The sequence below is a fragment of the Aedes aegypti genome, chromosome 2 (assembly GCF_002204515.2).
Source record: "Aedes aegypti strain LVP_AGWG chromosome 2, AaegL5.0 Primary Assembly, whole genome shotgun sequence".
Lineage (NCBI taxonomy): Eukaryota > Metazoa > Arthropoda > Insecta > Diptera > Culicidae > Aedes > Aedes aegypti.
This window is the reverse complement of record NC_035108.1, coordinates 300,729,304-300,747,624: the sequence shown is the minus strand read 5'-3', so window position 1 is coordinate 300,747,624 and position 18,321 is coordinate 300,729,304. Positions and strand designations below refer to the sequence as shown.

Here is an 18,321-nt window from a genome sequence, read left to right as displayed (position 1 = left end):
CATTAAATTAAAAATAAAAGCTCATGCCTTTTTGCTATACGCAGCGCTTTTGTTTTGAAACCAGTCTGAGTAAAAGTACAGCAATACATTTAATTGTTTTGGTATTCTTACACAATTTTAAGAAAATGACCAGTTCTTGAATAAAGGTCACTTATGAGTGTCGCAACATACATTGCGTCGCACCTACACATCTAACCGCCGTTATCCAGACTTGCGTTATAGGATATCATCGTTTTCATACTGAAGCGCCGCTGCGCGTCAACATCAAAATAAGAATGACAGTAGGAAGGGAAGACGTTAGATAAAAATAGAACGTGCAAAACAAAAAAAGCTGTGGTAAAGTGTGCTCCGGTAAATTGAACAAATTTATTTATTAAATTATTTAAAATATTCGATTAATATTAAAATTGAGTTTATGCCTTAGCCTTAAATGTTAGTTACGTACGTGAGTTAAAACATTAATTGAAAAACAATAGTTAAAACGTGCTAAAACAGAAAAAGTTAGTACGGTCTTAAAAATAGGTTAGTTTCATGCACATGCAATGTTAAAATCATGCCTTAATCTAATGGAATTCCTAATATAAAATTATACAACAACAGCTACTATCCTAAGAAATACGGCAACATGCAAAAACTGAATTATATCTAAGACAAGACATTGTGAACAGGTAAAATGCACATTGAAATATTGTGAACTTATACCAAACCTAAATCTAAACCTTTTTAGCATTCCCAGTACCGATCAAGGAGATGAACGCACAAACACAAATGATACACTAAACGTAAGTCTATCAGTTTTCTAATTAGAATGCTTCTTTATAGAATTATACTTTTTTTTCGAGATGTTATTCCCTATGAATTGGAATCTCATTCCTCAAAAAACACTAAAAACTAATATTGTAACATGAAACACACACAAACGGAAAATTGTTATGTAGAACACAAATTACATTATGTACAACATAAATTACATTAATTTCCCTATGATTTTCACCGATAGGGACTTTTTAACGTTGGGCAAAAATAAACGTTCAAGGAACCGGAAAACAAGTCTCTGTTTTCGTTGCAATTGCAACATATGAGTTTATTGATTTTACATAGCCCACTTATACAAATATTATATACAAAACTTCTAAAACAATATAGAAGACGTTGAAGTGTAAAAAGTATGCAGAACGATGGCCACAATTGATGTTACGGGTCTATTGATTTATAGCATACTACCTGAAACCCTACGGAAAACTGCTTCGGAGTGAACTGTTCCGACGTCTCGATGCCATATGGTTCCATAAGGATAATGTAATAACATTTTGATGATGTTTTCAAAACCAACAGATGAAAAACAAAATTTAAATCTGGGTTCCAATTTTGGCACGGTTCCGTTTTTGGCAACTGAAAATTTCAACTTTGTTGCCAAAAACGGAATCCCACTGTATATGAAAATTCGCATGCCCACCCTAGCCGTTGAAGAAATGAACCGTTACTCTTTGAACGTGGCAAAGGATGGTATTACCATGGATGGTAGGTGCGCTCGTAAGACATGCATTTGTTTGCCCCAAGATTATTTGGTTTTCTAATATGAAAGCATACATTTTTTTATATACCAATGAATTGCTGAGAAAATTTGCAATCTATTGGTGCTAATTATAAGGCTGAAAAATAAAATTCATAGCATACTTTTTCAATTTCCATTTGTAGCCTCTCGGCTGCTCAGTAGGGAATAATAGGTATGAATTTTGTCGAGCACTGGGTCGTTTACTCAATTAGCATCGTTTCAACCCCTGCTTCACCAGTCACTTACCTTCAGTGGGAGCTTAACTGAAGCACACTGACAGCTGAATAGATAATAATCCACTCAAATGACCAAAGCGGAAATGAATCGAAGGGAAGGTCAACTTTTATAGCAGACTAAAGAGAATGAGGCTTGGGAACCCCTTTTGGGTACGAAAAGCGAGGAAAGAGAGGTGTATATAAAAGTTTATAGGGAGTGCGGTGGCTAAATAATCCTACTCGCCAATTTAGCTTACATTACTAGATTTATTCACCCAATCTGGGCATATTGGTATGGTGGAGAGACGGTTACATGGTACTTGCGCTTTTGGGTGGGTTGTTGGCGAGGCTTGATGGTGATGAACGGTGGCTAGCTTGGCTGGATGTCGGAATTGGGCGGGTTGTTGGCGAGAAAACGGGCGAAAGAGGGTCGGTATTCGGTCCTCGACCGATGGCGTTAAGCTCTTTCCCAGAGATGGCTGCTGAACGGACTATGGCCCACCAGCATGGCCTTCATTGACTGGATTCCGTGATTGCTGAATGGACTAGGGCCCACCAGCTGGGCTTCTTTCGAATCTGTTTCTTGCCGGTGTGGAAATGTAGGGTTGTTGGACGGATTGTGGCAATGTAGGGTTGCTGGACGGACTGTGGCCCACCAGCTGGGCTACTTTCGTTCGGGTTCCTTGTCGGGATTGGTCTTAATCCGACTGACCGAACGTTGAAAGCGGGAAGGAAGCCGTAGAGATGTTGCAATGGCCGAAATTTCAAAATGGCGTCGATGCTATTGTTGGAACGGACGCTCCAAGATGGCGGGCGGAACTAAGCTGGTTATCGGCACACCAACCAACTTTCCTACACTCCAAACTGGTCCTTTGGCTTCACTGCGGATGAAAGAAGTTCCTCCGGGATAAACCACGCGAGGAAACGCAAAAAGAAAAGGCCCGATTTCGGACCTAACCCATATGGATTAGTACCAATACGTCTCTCACAATTTACCACCATTTTACACAATTTTACAATCAATTACAATTTTTACAATAGATGCTTTACCTTTTCTTTGTTATAAGTTGGTAATTGTTATAGATGTTCGTTTTCGTGTCTAACTGCTTGTTCACAACTGTTTTAACATAATTTTAATTAGGAACTAACAAATTAATCGTATTTAAAAAATTACTAACCGTACTAACACTTTTATACCACTAATTTGGACTACTAACATTCGATACTAATCGTAATTTAGGGCAAACTAGAAAAAAAAAGCACAAACTATTATATACACCACATGGTTACTATAATTTGTAACCTTACTTTTTTTAGCTAGGACACTTTACGGCGCGCACTACTATTTTCTTCAAAAGTCAAACGGCAAAGAAGGACGAATCCCCTTGATTCGTCTTATATTACCACCACTCGATCCAATAAGAACGATGACGAAGTGCCGAAGTTTGACACTTCGTCGGATTGTCAATTATTCTGCGCAGGGTAGCAATTGGGCCGACACAACTCGTAACGGTTGTCGGACTTACTCAAACCACTGTCAGAAAATACCAGTTAGAAAGATTGTTACATATGCTAATTGAGGAAATGACGTTGTCGGATCTTTTTAAGCATGGACAGCTAGGTTTACCGTGCCAGTAAGGCTGTCCATATGTTTTTGGGAGAGTTGGAATTGGATATAGGGGCTTACTGGCAGGTTCGGACAGACCTGGGGAAATTGTGGCAGCGCCAACAAGCTGCAAATTGGGACCTACGGTTACAAATACCCCTCCATCCCAGTAAAAAAATGAATGGAAGCATGGGGTTTAACAATACAATGAAATAATCAACATAATATTTATTTTGAATGTACAAAGTAAATTATGTCGCATACATGAAATCGGCAACACTGCCAACGCGTTACTCTTTCCCATTTGAAGGAAGGATAGCGTTATGGAGTCTTTCACCAATACAAAAGCACAAGAACTGTCAAACTGAATAAGTGAGCAAAACAAAACACGAATTGAATTGAGAAAGTGAAAGTGCAGACAATCGTGAAAATAGTGAAAATTACTGTTGGTACGTAGTGAAAAATTATAGCTAACTAGTGAATGTTTTCATTCCCTGTTTGTTCCGTCTGTTATTGCGCGCGACTAACAGGAGCTGCTCTAATTGTCAGTTATGGTACCAATGTTTATATTTTGTTTTACAGCCTGCATGGAGGAACACACAGAGAAGGAAGCTATTCGTTGTTTACAAAGGTAAGTAATCTACGAAATTGAAATCATTGATCGAAAGGAGTTGGCTTTTGATTGCAGAGACTAATTAATTGATTTTGTTACAGGTGTAACTGGAGGATGTTCAGCTTCGGCCGCAACTAAACAGAAGGAAGTTTTTCTCGATACGTATCGTAAAATGTTAAGGTGAAGATGAATCGAAGCCAAAGTTCAAATTTTCAAGAGCACGGATCTGGAGAACCAAACATCCGTTTGAGCTGAAAACCTGATCGATTGGTCACCACCAGCTAGTGACCAATCGATTAAGTTTTCAGCTTGAACGGATGTTCGGTTCTCCAGATCCGTGCTCTTGAAAATTTGTACTTTGGCTTCGATTCATCTTCACCTTAAGTTAATGAGTGCATTTGTTTTCTTTTCAGGTTTCAACGGGTTTCAAATCTGCAGCAGAGAAAACTCCAATTGAATTCCCCTTTTCATCTGCCAGCTCGTAAGCAGAGGTTCCCACACGAGCTATCACGGTGCAAGGAAGATAGCATGGACCTAACTTGGCGTTATATTTGTGAACTGCTGACGATTGACGAAAGTTTCGTTTGTAAACTTTTTGGCCAACAGTGTAAACAGGTGAGAATGTTTTATGACGCAAGTTGTAATTTTGTGAATTCTTATCGAATTGTTTTTTCAGGTTTTTGTGAACAAGTTCGTGAATAAACTGGTCAATTTGAAGCTTCTTTTCAATTCTTTCACCATCCGAAAGGGTCTCGGTGTCTCGGTCGACCCGATGCTCATCTCCCCGGCTCACAATTTCGTGACCAAATAGTACACGATACGGAGTAAATCCGGTGGCTCCATGGGGAGTATTGTTAAGAGCGTACTCAATTTCAGGTACCCTAGTGTCCCATAGTTGTTGATTAGTCCTAGCATAAGATCGTATACACGCATTGATGGTGCGATTGAGACGCTCCACCGGATTAGCTTGGCTATGGTGTCGAGGGTTTGTCCAGTGTTGCACCTGGAACTTTTGCAAGAGCTCTTTGAAATTAGACGACAGAAAAGTTGATGCGTTGTCGGATATGAGGCACTCTGGAGTAGAATACCGCCGAAACCAGCAGTTTTCCAGAATATCACAGACTTGGGGAGCTGTTATCTTTCGTACCGGAAAGAGCAAGCAAAACTTCGAAAAGAGATCCAATATGACTAGTAAATGAGCCTTCCCTGATTTGCTCCTGGGTAAGGATTGGATAAAATCTACGGCAATGATCTGGAAGGGTTTGGTGGCCAGTCTGGGAGAACCAACCATCGGATTTTGTGACCGATTGGAAGGTTTACTTTCGTGACACACCGAACATTTGCGGATATGTGCCCGCACATCGTCTCCTATGTTCGGCCAATAATACTTTTTCTTCACTTTAGCAATGGTTTTGTCGGTCCCTAGATGAAGTGCATCATCATGCTCTTCGACCAGTATGTTTTCTCGCATTTCTTTTGGAACACAGATTTTCCACTCAAAATGGTAATCTAAAGCCTCTCCTTGTGTGGATACAAATTTCTTGAGAACACCATTCTCTACCCGAAAATCCTTATATTTTTCAGGCTCATCGTTTACCTTGCCGATCATTTTCGTGTACCAATCCTGGTTTTGTCGATTTAGCACTAGGACTTCCACGGATCGTGACAGGGTATCAGGCACCACGTTGTCGATACCGCGGCGATGCTTGATAATCATGTCATGCCGTTGTAGTTCTATGCTCCATCGACACAAACGTGAAGAGGTACGCCAACTACTTCTTAGAATGTATGTGAGGGCAGAAGCATCGGTAATAACCGTGAACTTCGATCCTTCAACGTAGCATCTAAATTTTTCAACGGACTTCAGGACAGCTAGGGCCTCCTTCTCCGTGGCAAAGTATCGTTGCTCGGGGCTTGTTAATTTCTGCGAGAAATAGGCAATGGGTTGTTCAACGCCTTCCAAATCTTGTGTTAAGACTCCGGCGATGGCCGTGTCACTTGCATCGCAATGGATACTAAAGGGTTTGTTAAAGTCAGGGTTGGCAAGAAGCGGGGCACTTATAAGCAGTTCTTTAATCTTCACAAAGGACTTCTCCGCTGAATCGTTCCAACGAATCGACTTGGGCTTATCCTTCAGCAAGTCTGTAAGTGCCCGTACTACCTCGCTATAGTTGGCTATAAAACGACGGTAGTAATTACACATACCCAAAAACCGTCTTAAGGCTCGGATGGTGGTAGGGCGTTCGATATTAATGATCGCTTCCACTCGGTCTGGATTAGGTTTTAGGCCCTTGTTAGTCAATATATACCCTAAATAAGGAAGCTCGGTAACACAAAATTTAGATTTCTGTATATTGATCGATAAATTCGCTCTACTCAGTCGACTGGCGACATCTCTGAGCAACGTGAGGTGTTCCTCAAACGTTTCACTCAGGACGATTATATCGTCTAAGTACACGAAGACTTTAGGTTCAAGTTCACCCGCACCCAGGACTCGGTCCATAAGCCGGGATAGTGTTGCTGGGCTATTGACCAATCCGAATGGCATACGAGTGAACTGGAATAGCCCTCGACCTAGAACGGAAAACGCCGTGAATTTCTTAGATTTGGGGTGTAAGGGGATTTGCAAAAAGGCTTTCGACAAATCGATTGTAGAAATATATTTGCATGGTCCCACTCTGCTGAGAATTCTATCTGCGTGGGGCAGTGGATAAGAATCTCGTAAGGTCCTCTCGTTTAATTTTCGAGCGTCGAGACACAAACGTACTGTCCCATCGGGTTTGTCCACAGGGACTAACCTTAGAGCCCAGTTACTGTATGATCGCTCGATTATTCCCGCTTCGAGCATATTGTCCAGTTCTTGGTTAATTTGCTCCTGTCGTTTTGGAGAGGTGGGGAAGGGGTTTATGCGCACCGGAGGAGAGTTTTTGACTTCCTCGGTTAATTCAATGCGATGGCTTATTAGCGGTGTTGTGTCTAATTTTCCTTCAATAGCTACTTTGAACAGGTCTTTGACTATATCTAACTCACCGAGCTGGTCATTTGTCAGAGGTGGCTCTTCTGGGCTAACTTCTAGTTCTTCCACAGCCACTTTCGGAATGGTAGGTACGATTCCAAAAGCGTTCCAAAAATCGGTGCCTAAAAGCAGACGTCGTTTCAGGGCTGAGACTACCAATGCAGCGATAAGTTTTGTTTGTCCATTGAAGTTCATAGGGAGATTCACGTATCCCGTCACATCTAATTTCTGTCCACTGGCCGTAACCAGGTCAACATTTGCTGGAAAAATTTTTAGCTTGCAGGTCTTTATGAGCTTTAAAGATCCTGTGCCTAGAATGCTTCGGTGTGCTCCGCTATCGAGTAATGCGATTATGGGAATACCGAGCACAGACACCTTGACAAATGGACGGTCGTCGTCCTCCACTCGAACGAATAACTCTTCCAGGCGAGCTGCTGTTGGCGAATCATAGTCGGTGGATTGAACTCGGCTGTAGCCGAAATGGAAAAGAGAATCTTGACAATCGCTAGAAGAGGGAATTTGCGTACAAGTTTGACTGACCTGCCCTCTCAGGTCTACTTGAAGTTTTTTGCGCAATAGGGACAGTTTTTGGTTTCAACGTCAGGCAAACCACACCTGAGACAAAATTTGCACCTTGGTCGATTACACTCCGAATAATGATGACCTTGACCTCGGCAATTGAAACAAATTCCGGCTGTGGGAGGAACATATCTGTCAACCCACGATTGTGAATCTTTAGGGTGATCAGGTGTCTTCGGTTTTGGCTTTACATTTCCCGGGTTTTCGCGCGACGATTTTGTAGAGGGTTGCTCTTCATCAGAGCATTCCTTCTGTGAACGATAGAAGTTTCGAGATTTGTACGATTTCTTCGAGTCTTCGCTCTGATGCTTAGACTTCTTCTCAGGATTACGAGTAAGTTCGTTCACCTGGGTTTTGTTCCGCGACGTGTTCTGTTCGTTATTGTTCGAGTTGGCGTATTTATACCAGAAGGTTGCATCTAGCTGCCTTCCAAATCTCTTTAAATCCGCTAGATTATCGATATTTGAGGCAACTGCGTGACCTTTGTAGTCCGACCGAAGGTTTCGATTGATGATTTCGAATTTCTTCCCTTCCGAAATCGGTTTCGTGAGGGAATTGAAAATGTTTTGCATTTCCATGTAATAGTCCGAAAACCGTTCTTTTGGACCTTGTTTTCGCGAAATCGCTTTAATCTCGGTCACGTGATCGTGATCGGGACTAAGAAACTCACGTTTGAGTTCCGATTTTAGCTCGTTCCAGTTCGTGAAATCTTCGTTCTCTACCCCAGACATGAACCACGACTTGGCCTGGTCTTTGAAAAGGTAGATCGCGGACCGAAATAATTCACGTTTAGACACGTTTTCCGATTTGGCGTAAAACTCGACTTCTTTAATGAATTTCATTAGGTTTTGGCCACTATCCTTGCCATCGTACCGGATATTCCACTCGGAAACGGGCCTATTCTTCAGCGCGACACGATGATTTCGATTTTTGTAGCGATTTGGAACCGGAGGATCTGACAACGCGGTAGAACTTTCCTGATCGGATTCTACAACTGAATCCGATGTCTCAGCCAGAGGAATTGGCTTTGACTTCGACCTTCTGTCTAATGCGAATTTGCGAATAACCTTTTCTGAACGGTTCGTATCCGAGCTGACATCTTGACGAGGTCTCTCATTAGGATTCTGCGGAAATCCGAATGGGAACAACGCGGCGAGCAGTCCCGAGAGTTGTTCTAAGTTCGTTTTAGACGTTTGTCTATCCGATTTTAGTTCGCGACGATTTGAATGTTTAGCCATCCCTGACGCACCCTGAGCTGTTAATGGATCATCGCTCTCATCCTCAGATGTTCTTAAATCACTTCGATCTACATTCTTGGAGACCTTCTGGCTCTCCTTACCTCCTTTTTTGGAAGGATTTTCCTCATCATCTAGTCCAGTCCTCAAATTTGAGACGGAGCGGACAATTTCTTGCATCATTTCGCTTCTAACCGTCTGAATAGGAGAGAAAATCGAAAAGTGAGTATTTACTAAACCCCTTACTGCTCTGAGGAGTTTGTCTAAATCGTTAAGATCTTCGTCCGTCTCCGCGTATTCTAGAGCACGGCGAATTCGGGCAAAGTAATGGACAAGCCGCGATTTCAAACTGTCTTTAAAACCTTCAAATCGCACTTCATTTTCCAGATATCCACGAATTTGGTCCACATTTGCGTCAATCATCTTGATTTCTGCATCAACTGTAACTTTAGATCTGAGAAAGTCAATATCAACTGTATTCATCTCTTTTTCTTCTTTGAGACGATCCCTGAGCCGTCTCTGAATGGCAGATCTGGACTCGGTCGGATCAAATTGCACTGCTCTGATAGCCAACTCATGTTCAATCTCCTGCTTCTCTAAATGATGTACCATCAAACTTTTGTACTGCACTTCAAAATCTAAATCCATGTTGCTCAAAAACTGTTTCGTTTGAAGGACGAATTTACCAAAACAGAACCGGTTTTCTTCCCACAGATAGGGGGAGGGGTGAAAGATTTGATCGCTTGATCGATTTTTTGTTGGGCGCCAATTTGTAGCCTCTCGGCTGCTCAGTAGGGAATAATAGGTATGAATTTTGTCGAGCACTGGGTCGTTTACTCAATTAGCATCGTTTCAACCCCTGCTTCACCAGTCACTTACCTTCAGTGGGAGCTTAACTGAAGCACACTGACAGCTGAATAGATAATAATCCACTCAAATGACCAAAGCGGAAATGAATCGAAGGGAAGGTCAACTTTTATAGCAGACTAAAGAGAATGAGGCTTGGGAACCCCTTTTGGGTACGAAAAGCGAGGAAAGAGAGGTGTATATAAAAGTTTATAGGGAGTGCGGTGGCTAAATAATCCTACTCGCCAATTTAGCTTACATTACTAGATTTATTCACCCAATCTGGGCATATTGGTATGGTGGAGAGACGGTTACATGGTACTTGCGCTTTTGGGTGGGTTGTTGGCGAGGCTTGATGGTGATGAACGGTGGCTAGCTTGGCTGGATGTCGGAATTGGGCGGGTTGTTGGCGAGAAAACGGGCGAAAGAGGGTCGGTATTCGGTCCTCGACCGATGGCGTTAAGCTCTTTCCCAGAGATGGCTGCTGAACGGACTATGGCCCACCAGCATGGCCTTCATTGACTGGATTCCGTGATTGCTGAATGGACTAGGGCCCACCAGCTGGGCTTCTTTCGAATCTGTTTCTTGCCGGTGTGGAAATGTAGGGTTGTTGGACGGATTGTGGCAATGTAGGGTTGCTGGACGGACTGTGGCCCACCAGCTGGGCTACTTTCGTTCGGGTTCCTTGTCGGGATTGGTCTTAATCCGACTGACCGAACGTTGAAAGCGGGAAGGAAGCCGTAGAGATGTTGCAATGGCCGAAATTTCAAAATGGCGTCGATGCTATTGTTGGAACGGACGCTCCAAGATGGCGGGCGGAACTAAGCTGGTTATCGGCACACCAACCAACTTTCCTACACTCCAAACTGGTCCTTTGGCTTCACTGCGGATGAAAGAAGTTCCTCCGGGATAAACCACGCGAGGAAACGCAAAAAGAAAAGGCCCGATTTCGGACCTAACCCATATGGATTAGTACCAATACGTCTCTCACAATTTACCACCATTTTACACAATTTTACAATCAATTACAATTTTTACAATAGATGCTTTACCTTTTCTTTGTTATAAGTTGGTAATTGTTATAGATGTTCGTTTTCGCGTCTAACTGCTTGTTCACAACTGTTTTAACATAATTTTAATTAGGAACTAACAAATTAATCGTATTTAAAAAATTACTAACCGTACTAACACTTTTATACCACTAATTTGGACTACTAACATTCGATACTAATCGTAATTTAGGGCAAACTAGAAAAAAAAGCACAAACTATTATATACACCACATGGTTACTATAATTTGTAACCTTACTTTTTTTAGCTAGGACACTTTACGGCGCGCACTACTATTTTCTTCAAAAGTCAAACGGCAAAGAAGGACGAATCCCCTTGATTCGTCTTATATTACCACCACTCGATCCAATAAGAACGATGACGAAGTGCCGAAGTTTGACACTTCGTCGGATTGTCAATTATTCTGCGCAGGGTAGCAATTGGGCCGACACAACTCGTAACGGTTGTCGGACTTACTCAAACCACTGTCAGAAAATACCAGTTAGAAAGATTGTTACATATGCTAATTGAGGAAATGACGTTGTCGGATCTTTTTAAGCATGGACAGCTAGGTTTACCGTGCCAGTAAGGCTGTCCATATGTTTTTGGGAGAGTTGGAATTGGATATAGGGGCTTACTGGCAGGTTCGGACAGACCTGGGGAAATTGTGGCAGCGCCAACAAGCTGCAAATTGGGACCTACGGTTACACATTTCATGCGCAAATGATTTCCGCTGCAACAGCAGCGGGCCGTGGGAAGTAGGAATACGAAAAACCGACCAACAAGCGATAAATGAAATGTGTTCATCTAACTGTGAGTCATTTTGCTAATGATGTAGGATGGGTGATCTGTTGATATTGATATTGGTATTCAAAATTTTCATAAATAACTGAATTATTCCGGAGTCATTTAAAATATTCTCATCTCAGTCAAACATTCAGCAGTAATTCTTAAAAAAGGAACATATATTGTTTAAATAATTTATTTAATTTTATTCATATAATATTGAGACGTCTTATTTAAAATTGCATTAAAAAATACGTATCCCAATCATGCATTCTACAGAATATCTTTTAAAACATTCCTTTTATGTAAATATCACTGACGAGATACTCTATTTTTTCAGAAATTTTTCCTAATATTCTAATCTCATTCAAATATAAGTCAGAAATTCTCAATCGTCATCAAATATTCAGAATAATTTAAAGAATTCCACAAAACACAAGTATTTCTAAGTTGCTGAAAAAATTCTCAGCAACTCCTATTATTCAAAAAAAAAATCTTATACCCTAATCTCATTAAAAAAACGTTGTCGGAATCTTTGAAATGCCCAGGTATTCGAAAATATGCGAATGTTTCGAGAGAGCATTCAAATATTCTAGAGTTTATTAGAAAATACTCATTTCGTTTATAAATTGAACTGTTTTTTTAGAAACCCTTATTTCATTTGAATGTAATGTATTACTCAAAATTTTGGTAAAGCTCCTCATCTCATTCAAATATTTGTCTCGAATGCCCGTTTGTCATCAGGTATTCGGAAATATTCAAATTATTCCATAAAAATCTCAAATAGTATTAGGATTTTTTTTAAGAAACCTACATGTCATACAAATAGTGTTCTTGTCATAGCTTTGTTTGTTTTCAACTCGATGTATTTCAAAATATTGTACACTTATCAAAGACTTTTTAAGCAATCAGTTTTTTATATTGCAGCCTTTTTCAGTGTCTACCAGTAATTGGAAAATATTCAACAAATTCCCAATAATCACATTCAACTTGTCTGTTCAAAGTTCTCAGCCACAAACAATTAGAATATTTTCAATAATTTCGAGCATCCCACTTAGAAAGTCTTGAGATACAAATATTTACTTGAAATTTCCAATGCCAATTGTAATTTGAAATATTTAATTCTAGATCAGTTGCATCGTATACTTAGTACATTCCGCACAAGCACGCTCGCTTGATACATACAGCACGAGCATGTTGATCGCCAGGAGCAAGCTGAGAACCGACCGCTCTGAAATTAAAAATGACTTATAATGTATTATTTACTAATTTAGAAATCTACTTACTTACTTACTTATTTGGCTTTACATCAATTATCTTGATAAAGCCTCGCCAACAATATTTCGCCAATTCCCTCGGTTCATGGCCGCTTCTCTCCATCCTCGACTGTGACCCACGCTCTCCAGGTCCTGGTGTACCTGGTCAATCCACCTAGCTCGCTGCGCCCCACGCCTTCTTGTTCCGACCGGATTCGTGGCGAACAGCATCTTTACAGGGTTGTTGTCCGGCATTCTTGCAACATGCCCTGCCCAGCGTATCCTTCCAGCTTTAGCTACCTTCACGATACTGGGTTCGCCGTAGAGTTGAGCGAGCTCGTGGTTCATCCTTCGCCGCCACACGCCGTTCTCCTGCACGCCGCCGAAGATCGTCCTTAGCACTCGGCGTTCGAAAACCCCAAGAGCTTGCAAGTCCTCCTCGAGCATAGTCCACGCCTCATGCCCATAGAGGACTACCGGTCTTATGAGCGTTTTGTACATCGTGCATTTGGTGCGGGGGTGAATCTTTCTTGACCGTAGTTTCTTCTGGAGCCCATAGTAGGCACGACTTCCGCTGATGATGCGCCTTCGTATTTCCCGACTAACATTGTTGTCAGCCGTCAACAAGGATCCGAGGTAGACGAACTCGTCCACCACCTCGAAGGTATCCCCGTCTATCGTAACACTGCTTCCTAGGCGGGCCCTGTCGCGCTCAGTTCCGCCAACCAGCATGTACTTTGTTTTCGACGCATTCACCATTAGCCCGACTCTTGTTGCTTCGCGTTTCAGGCGGGTGAACAAATCTGCCACCGTTTCAAATTTTCTCCCAATAATATCCATGTCGTCCGCGAAGCAAACAAATTGTCCGGATCTCGTGAAAATCGTGCCTCGACTGTTAAGTCCGGCTCTCCGCATGACACCTTCAAGCGCAATATTGAACAACAGGCACGAAAGTCCGTCGCCCTGTCGTAGTCCCCGCCGAGACTCGAACGAACTGGAGTGTTCGCCCGAGATCTTCACGCAGTTTTGCACACCGTCCATCGTTGCTCTGATCAATCTTGTGAGCTTCCCGGGAAAGCTGTTCTCGTCCATGATTTTTCATAGCTCTATGCGTTCGATACTATCGTATGCCGCCTTGAAATCGATGAACAAATGGTGCGTAGGGACCTGGTACTCACGGCATTTCTGGAGGATTTGCCGCACGGAAAAGATCTGGTCCGTTGTCGAGCGGCCGTCGATGAAACCTGCTTGATAACTTCCCACGAACTCGTTTGCTATAGGTGATAGACGACGGAAGAGAATCTGGGATAGCACTTTATAGGCGGCGTTTAGGATGGTGATTGCACGATAATTTTCACACTCCAGTTTGTCGCCCTTTTTGTAGATAGGGCATATAACGCTTTGTTTCCACTCCTCCGGTAGCTGTTCCGTTTCCCAGATTCTGACTATCAGCCGATGCAGACAAGCGGCCAACCTGTCCGGGCCCATCTTGATGAGTTCGGCTCCGATACCATCCTTGCCAGCGGCTTTGTTGTTCTTGAGCTGTTGAATGGCATCCTTAACCTTCATCCAGCCAACATACTTTTCACATGAAAAAAACACACTAAAATGTGCATAACTTTTTTGTTTCTCGATGGATTTTGCTGAAATTTTCAGAACTTCCCGAAAAATTCTTCTAGTTTATGGTCCAGGAAATTTGGGAATATGGTCCACGTGGTTCCGGAGTTATTCCGGATTGTCTTGGGGTACCAAAATTGGCCACATCGTCCATTCAACGGATATCTCTAAACCCAGATGAGCTAGAAGGTTGGTGTCTTCGGCAAAGTTGTTCAGCAGACCAAGAGCTATCCGTCAGTAACAATCTTAGTTGGGAATTTATCCGCTAGGTGGCGCTAGTAGCATTTTACTTCAATCTTCTATATATCAAGATCCTGATGAGCTAGAAGGTTGGTGTTTTCAGCAAAGTTGTTAAGCAGACCCAGAGCTATCCGGCAGTAACAATCTTAATTGGGAATTTATCCGCAAGGTGGCGCTAGTTACAATTTTTCTTCAATCTTCTATAGCTCAAGATCCTGATGAGCTAGAAGGTTGGTGTATTCGGCAGAAATGTTCAGCAGACCAAGAGCTATCTGTCAGTAACAATCTTAGTTGGGAATTTATCCGCTAGGTGGCGCTAGTAACATTTTTCTTCAATCTTCTATATCTCAAGATCCAGATGAGCTAGAAGGTTGGTGTCTTCAGCAAAGTTGTTAAGCAGACCCAGAGCTATCTGGCAGTAACAATCTTAATTGGGAATTTATCCGCTAGGTGGCGCTAGTTACAATTTTTCTTCAATCCTCTAGAGCTCAAGATCCTGAAAAGCTAGAAGGTTGGTGTCTTCGGCAAAGTTGTTAAGCAGACTGAGGGCTATCTGCAATAGCAAAACTAGTTGAGAATTTATCCGCTAGGTGGCGCTAGTAACATTTTATTCAATCATCTATATCTTAATATTTTGATGAGCTAGAGGGTTGGTGTCTTCGGCAAAGTTGTTCAGCAGATCAAGGGCTATCTGGCAGCAACAAACCTAATTGGGAATTTATCCGATAGGTGGTGTTAATAACAAATTATCTTCAATTTTATGTATCAAAAGTTAACAAGCAGATCAATGTTGGGTTTCTCCAGTTTGTCTGCGACGAAGATGTTCACATCGTGGCGAAAATTTTAAATTCTCATATACTACGTTCGAGATTTTTCACGCTTGATTTGTAGCTTACGCAGCTCATCAGCCACAATACATGAGTTGGTTCATCAATTTGTTTTGAATGCTGTTTTCACTCAAAGCCTTATATTTCATTTACGAGATTTTTTGGTGGAGCCTTCCTTCGCCGAGTGGTTAGAGTTCGCGGCTATAAAGCAAAGCCATGCTGAAGGTATCTGGGTTCGATTCCCGGTAGGCCCAGGATCTTTTCGTAATGGAATTTTCCTTGACTTCTCTGGGCATAGAGTATCATCGTACCTGCCACACGATAAATATACAAATACGAAAATGGTGAGCAAGTAATTTTGCATCCTAAAATCGATTTTGCTGACTCCAAGGTATAGGCCTGGCTTGATCAGGTGCAACAAAATCTGGAGAACGTGGGCCAAAATCGAAGTTGGAGAGACACAGCCATGGACCGAGTAAATTGGCGTAACATCGTTAACGAGGTTCTATCAAATGAATTGATGTAACACCAACTAAATAAATAAATAAAATAAATCAAAGTAACCTCAAAACAGAAAACCGACTATTATATGAATAATAATACATCCATTCAGAATAAATCATTTGACAATCTATCAAGTGCAATCGATAGCTGAGATTCCAGTACTTGTTTTAAAAATATAAATTGTAATACTTTGGAACAGTATGCATAAATATTGAAGCTTTCTTCGAAAAAACTATCAAAGTTACCCCGTTTAACGGTATCTAAATTCAAGAACAGTGCTAATATTTTATGAGCTGTGTGCATGATTCCAGATCAACTTCATGACTTTTGTTCATTGTGTATTTTCATAACATAAAAATGCACGTTCCTCCCGAAATCATGACTCTTTATTTCGAGTGCCGCATTTTTTCCCGTGCTCTTATTTTTAAGAACAACACTCGATAGTTTTTGATTATAATGATGCCCTAAATAATGCAGTAAAATCGAAAAATGTACATAGAAGTCGAATAATAATGAAAACACTATACACCCGATCCTGTTTTTGCACGGATTTATTTTTACACGGCCGTGCAAAAAAAAAAGTTTCCATACATTTTTTTCGCCCAAACCTTATTTTAGCATGAAACGTCGAGAAATGTTAATGGTACTTTTTTTGCACGGTTTTTGAAATTTTGAACTGAAAACTTTTTTGCACGGTACGCGTCCCCCGTACAAAAACAGAATCGGGTGTATGAGGTTTGAGTAGATTTTACCGTAAATTCGGGTGAAATTGATCAGTAGGGAAAAACTGACAACTGTGTCACGCAATTTTATTTCTCACAAATATTGCACCAAAATTGGTGCAACCTGTAACAAATTAACATTGTTTGTCTTAAGTATTGTCAAATTGTGATAGTGAAGTTTTTTTTTGGGTCAAAAAATGTTTATTTATATGAAAATAATTTAAAATTCCAGAATCATGTTTGATGTGGTGTTGATAGACATCCATAAACTTCTAGTTATAAACAAGGATGTGGACATGGTATCTGCCTGAAAGTTAGAGAGGATGCTTAAAATATATCCCCAAATATTTTACCATAAAATTTCGTATCAATTTGCTCGTTTTGTTGAAATAATTGAAATTCTGTTGAATGTTAGGAAAATCCTTCGGAAATTGCCTACATTTAAGCGATATCTGCAGTATTATCGAAATTTAATCATTGATTATTGACAAATATTTTGTCTTGTTAAGAATTTGGCAAGCATATTCGGATTTAGGAGGCCCAAATTAAGTATGTAGATTTGTATTCAAAACATAAAATAATCACATTAAAAAGCGATCAATTTTACCCCGAAATGGGATCCTCCGATTTGTTAAAAAATTTAGGTACATGAGCCAATGAGGTTCACCATCGTACTTGTTTTGCTGCATTTAGTTGTATGGTATTGTTAACATTTTAGAAAGCAGACCCAAAAAACCGTGAAAAATGATCAATTTCACTCAAAATCAGGGTGTCTCAAAATCCAGATAATTTGGTGTTTTAAGGTAAGTTGTTCTGGAGGTAAAGCGCTATCTAATTCCCTTATTTTATTTGGAATTGGTTGGAATTCAAAACTGAAATGTCATCAGATGGCTCTTTTTCAGTGGTAGTAAAAACGAAAATATGAACCAAAAAAGCACCACGGATAATAAACTAAATAAATTTCTAATCATTACTGTTTCGATGCAGTTTCCTAATCTTAAGTAGGTAGTTAACGATTTCAATTATTTTCCTTTCGATTTGACAGCATGTGTTGGAAGTTTGAGAAACCTGAGAACCAAGCGTTGCATGCTGAATGAGTGGAATACAAATGACAGTGTCGGCGCTAGAAATATTAACCCTAATGAATCAATACCCCGAATGCGTAACATTTGATACTAATTCTGATTAGAAGGTTTTGAGATAATTGTACGGTTACTTATGAGTGTTAAACGACTTTGGCTTAACAATGTATTTTTCAAATATTAGATTCTTATTCTTCAAGGTTCATATAGCGTAAAATATAAAAAGCTCCCCTACGGACACCTTCTCAACAAAAAGGATGATCCTCAATTCCTAAAGGTAGCTCGTGCTGAGTACTAAAACTTCACCATAGCCAGTACTGTGCTTCCTCTTAAAGAATACGAGTTATTCTACAACACACCCAAATTAATGAAAGCCCTAGGTTTCCTATAACGCCCCCCCCCCCCACCATGTGTCCAATAGAAGACCTGACTGTAGTTTATTTGCTAATATTTCACTGGGGAATTTCTCGCCGGAGAAATTCCCCAGGGATCTTGAGCCTCAGTCGATAGCATTCCGTGATTTGCTGATATAGATATTATCGTTCGAATGTTTAGAATATGTGACAAACCTG

The 18,321-nt window shown here is 40.9% G+C and overlaps 2 long non-coding RNA genes across 2 annotated transcripts; both read right to left on the bottom strand.

Annotated features, from left to right (window-relative positions):
- Positions 1-2,456: 2,456 nt before the first annotated feature.
- On the bottom strand, positions 2,457-3,118 carry LOC110676686. Its single transcript, XR_002500623.1, has 4 exons — positions 3,079-3,118; positions 2,949-3,016; positions 2,821-2,887; positions 2,457-2,723 (listed from the first exon to the last, which is right to left on the bottom strand). It is a non-coding gene; the product is annotated as an uncharacterized LOC110676686 (long non-coding RNA).
- A 7,235-nt stretch (positions 3,119-10,353) lies between these two features.
- On the bottom strand, positions 10,354-10,771 carry LOC110675721. Its single transcript, XR_002499739.1, has 2 exons — positions 10,718-10,771; positions 10,354-10,620 (listed from the first exon to the last, which is right to left on the bottom strand). It is a non-coding gene; the product is annotated as an uncharacterized LOC110675721 (long non-coding RNA).
- Between the last annotated feature and the right edge of the window lie 7,550 nt (positions 10,772-18,321).